Consider the following 5,141-nt stretch of genomic DNA (forward strand, 5'->3'; position numbering starts at 1 on the left):
GAGTCGTAACATTGGAGTCGACGTAACATTGGAGTCGACGTAACATTGGAGTCGTAACATTGGAGTCGACGTAACATTGGAGTCGTAACATTGGAGTCGACGTAACATTGGAGTCGACGTAACATTGGAGTCGTAACATTGGAGTCGACGTAACATTGGAGTCGTAACATTGGAGTCGACGTAACATTGGAGTCGAACCATTGGAGTCGAAGTAACATTGGAGTCGTAACATTGGAGTCGACGTAACATTGGAGTCGTCGTAACATTGGAGTCGTAGCATTGGAGTCGACGTAACATTGGAGTCGTAACATTGGAGTCGACGTTTCATTGGAGTCGACGTAACATTGGAGTCGACGTAACATTGGAGTCGACGTAGTATTGGAGTCGACGTAACATTGGAGTCGTAACATTGGAGTCGACGTAACATTGGAGTCGCAACATTGGAGTCGACGTAACATTGGAGTCGACGTTACATTGGAGTCGACTCAACATTGGAGTCGTTTCATTGGAGTCGACGTAACATTGGAGTCGACGTAACATTGGAGTCGACGTAGTATTGGAGTCGACGTAACATTGGAGTCGTAACATTGGAGTCGACGTAACATTGGAGTCGCAACATTGGAGTCGACGTAACATTGGAGTCGACGTTACATTGGAGTCGACTCAACATTGGAGTCGTAACATTGGAGTCGACGTAACATTGGAGTCGACGTAACATTGGAGTCGACGTAACATTGGAGTCGACGCAACATTGGAGTCGTAACATTGGAGTCGACGTTACATTGGAGTCGACGTTACATTGGAGTCGACGCAACATTGGAGTCGTAACATTGGAGTCGACGTAACATTGGAGTCGTAACATTGGAGTTTTAACATTGGAGTCGACACTACATGTGAGCATATTCTAGGTGTATTACATGTGAGTCGACGTAACATTGGAGTCGACGTTATATTTGAGTTGATGTTACATGTGAGTCGATGTTACATGTGGGTCGATGTTACAGATTAATATCTATTTATCAATTAGGTACTTTTTTGAGGTGAATATGTTGTTTTATTAACCTGCGAACGCGACGATTTCGAGGTCAGTTTAACTTTTCAGGTCCGTATAACTAAACATTCACCTAAATTTAAGTCCTTAATCTTACATTGAATATAATGTGTTGTTTTCATAACCAATGAAGGGACGTCATAATAAAAATAAATCACCAACCTCCACGTAATAATGATCAAACAGTTTATAGGAATAAGTTGTGTCATTTAATATATCCGATATTACGTTGAGTCGATGTTATATGTGAGTCGTAGTTTTAGGTGAATCGGTATTACATGATAGACAATAAAACATGTGAGTCAATATTACATGTGCGTCGATGTTCTTGGCGGGTCGATGTGGAACGTGAGTCAATGAAGAAGGTGAGACGATGTTACATTTGAGCTGGTTTTACATGTGAGTTGATGTAATGTTTGAGTCAATATTGTATGCGAGTCGACGTTATGGCCGAGTCAATGTTGAACGTGAGTCAATGAAGAAGGTGAGACGATGTTACATTTGAGCAGGTTTTACATGTGAGCTGACGCTACGAGTAAGTCGGTGATGCGGCCGAGTCGATGCTTACTAATAGAATGTGTAAAAATGGTTACAACTCATTTAATGTCAAATCAATACAATGAAATATCAACTTATTACAGTATCAAAGGTTATTAGTGAATAAGGAATAGTGATAACCAACGATTGATCTCAATTACTGAAACACCATCGGTTAGACATACAATTTATATTTCTGGTATTATATAATTGGATTTCACTGTCACTATGGTGATACGTCAGAAAATTGATTCCACTATTACTGGTTATATTTAAAACGACATTGAATAGGGCTAATACCACAAATCGATCGTGATTTGTTAATTTATAAATACATAATAAACGTATGTTTAACAACGAAAAACTGTATCAACAAATCAATGAAATACAGTATACATGCAATTGGCGAAAATGTGTATCAAAATACCGGGAAAATCGGCGCTAAAATATAAAAGGTTTGCAACGTTCGACCTCTAATAATTCGAACTATTTCATGTATTCTGAACCCGACTTAATTGCACTTGGACATGTTTCGTCCGTTTCCGAGATGTTTCGAGTACCTGGGACTACTCTAATATTAGCGAGATGTATATACGTGGAAAGAAAACCACAACTGACTGCATCAATACCATTTGAAAATACATAGTTGTGTAAATATATGAATAACGTTGCACCATACAACAGACTCCTTTGTGATGCTAAGGATAAAAAAGGTATGAATCCAAGGGGGAAGTGGGGATGGGGCGTAAACTGCTTCATTATAGGAATGATATGAATCACATTAATTGCAATAATAAGAGGAGAACTGGTAAATTTCTAATCAATGATGAGTAAATGTATTACGAACCGTTCCACTACTCAAAGTAGAAACACATCTAGAGGAATAACGCCGCTGTAAATAATATATATTGATATCACATTTTAAATGAACAAATATATCAAGTAATATCCACTTAATTTCAATAGATAATAAAAAAAAGTCATAAATACTACAGTTACTATCTTGGAAAAACGACAAAAATGTTGCGCCTACCTTACTCGGGGTAGATATCCGCCGGGTCGGTGACTGGTGCACGGTAGCTGTGTGAGGACGGGTAGCAAGCTTGGTCAATCAACGATCTCCAATACCTATGGATACTGATCCCCGAAGGGTAAACAGAACATAGTGAAACCCGTGTGATTAATTAAACATGACGGCAGCATGCATTTAGTATTTGTGCGTTTGCTGTTCGCCCTGAGCTGTGTCTTCTTTATTAACCATTTCTCGAATCTAAACAAACGTTATATATTAAGAATTACAAGTCAATATTGATTTAAATATCACATGCTTTCCTTTTCTATTTGTTTAACGAATTGATCATGCACCAATGTGTTTCGTTGTGTGCGAGTGTATATACTTGTTTTAGGACTAGACTAAGATCACTGTGATTAATTGTTTATCATTAAGGTTCACTACATGTCGTCATGTTATCATCGTTTTGTCGCTTATTAATTATGGTACAATTAATCATGTTTATTATATATAAACCGTAGCTTTCATTGGTATTGTGATTAAATCCTATTCCAACTGTGTGTCATGTTGAGATATAGTCATAACTGTAAAGAAAATGTGAAAAAAACATAATATCACTATTATTTCATCCAAAAAGCATTGATTAGTGTTCAATGTGACTGTCGATTCAGATAAATATACATTTTATTCATGAATGACATTTTAAACATAATAGGAGACCATATGTTTGGGATGTTATCACTGACAAACTAACTCTCATGATATTGACCGTGTATCAGTTAAATTACTATGATAGCAAACTATTACAGAACCAGACTGAGATCTTCTTAATCAGTAGGTATTGTATTGGGTATTTAGCTTCATTATTGGCACTTCATATCAAGCTGTCGTATACAGGTCTAAATAAGATTGATAGACAGTGCAGAGAAGATCATATACCACATGTCGTGAAACAGCCTGTATACTGGTCTATGACGAGTGGCCAGTCAAGCAGAAAATACACCTCGATAATTATATAGCAATGTTGATATAATGCGGCTTTGTTTATAGACACATTAATCTAATAAGATTTCATGTTAAATAATCATCAAATCATCACGTTTATACGGCACTATATCAATGTCATTTTCCCATTTATACAACACTAATTTGATTTTATAACCATGAGTATACATCACTAATCTTGTATGCTGCTATCTTTATACAACATTTATCTTATTATGCTGCAATGTTATAAACAGTTACATGATTATGTTACCATATTCAAACATCACTTATATGATTATGCTGTCCTGTTAATACATCACTAATATGATTATGCAGTCCTGTTTATACAACATTAATATGAGTATGCTGCCATGTGTATAAAACATTTATCTGATTATGCTGTCCTGTTTATACAACATTACTATGATTATGCTGTCCTGTTTATACAACACCAATATGAGTATGCTGTCCCGTTTATACAACATTAATATGAGTATGCTGTCCTGTTTATACAACATTGATATTATTATGCTACCATGTTTATACAACATTTATATGATTATGCTGCCCCGTTTTTACAACATTAGTATGAGTATGCTGTCCTGTTCATACAACATTAATATGATATGCTGTCCTGTTTATACAACATTGATATGATAATGATGCCATGTTTATACAACACTAATATGATTATGCTACCATGTTTATAAAACATTAATATGAGTATGCTGCCCTGTTTATACAACATTAATATGAGTATGCTGCCATGTTTATAAAACATTAATATGAGTATGCTGTCCTGTTTATACAACATTGATATGAGTATGCTGCCACGTTTATACAACATGAATATGAGTATGCTGTCCTATTTATATAACATTAATATGAGTATGCTGTCCTGTTTATACAACATTTATCTTATTATGCTGTCCTGTTTATACAACACTAATATGAGTATGTTACCATGTCTATTTATGTTACCATGTCTATTCAACACTACTCTGATTATGTTAACTTGTTTATACAACATTTATCTATTTATGTTACCATGTCTATTCAACACTTAACTGATTATGTCACCCTGTCTATTCAACACTAATCTGATTATGTTAACTTGTCTATTCAACATTTATCTGATTATGTTACCATGTCTATTCAATACTAATCTGATTATGTTAACTTGTTTATACACCATTTATCTAATTATGTTACCATGTCTATTCGACACTAATCTGATTATGTTACCATGTCTATTCAACACTCAACACTAATCTGATTATGTTACCATGTCTATTCAACACTAATCTGATTATGTTACCATGTCTATTCAACACTAATCTAATTATGTTAACTTGTTTATACAACATTTATCTAATTATGTTACCATGTCTATTCAACATTTATCTGATTATGTTACCATGTCTATTCAACACTAATCTGATTATGTTACCATGTCTATTCAACACTAATCTGAATATGTTACCATGTCTATTCAACATTTATCTGATAATGTTACCATGTATATTCAACACTAATCTAATTATGTTAACTTGG

The 5,141-nt window shown here is 34.9% G+C and overlaps 1 protein-coding gene across 1 annotated transcript in view; it reads right to left on the reverse strand.

Moving 5' to 3' along the window:
- LOC110466929 (ionotropic receptor 25a-like) overlaps positions 1–2,662 on the reverse strand; it is a 46,133-nt gene extending 43,471 nt beyond the window's left edge. The window contains exon 1 of the mRNA XM_021523735.1: positions 2,622–2,662. The gene's annotated coding sequence lies outside the window, so the exon portion shown is untranslated. The remainder of the gene's footprint in view (positions 1–2,621) is intronic.
- Positions 2,663–5,141: the final 2,479 nt, after the last annotated feature.

The sequence above is a fragment of the Mizuhopecten yessoensis genome, unplaced genomic scaffold (assembly GCF_002113885.1).
Source record: "Mizuhopecten yessoensis strain PY_sf001 unplaced genomic scaffold, ASM211388v2 scaffold11149, whole genome shotgun sequence".
Classification (NCBI taxonomy): Eukaryota; Metazoa; Mollusca; class Bivalvia; order Pectinida; family Pectinidae; genus Mizuhopecten; species Mizuhopecten yessoensis.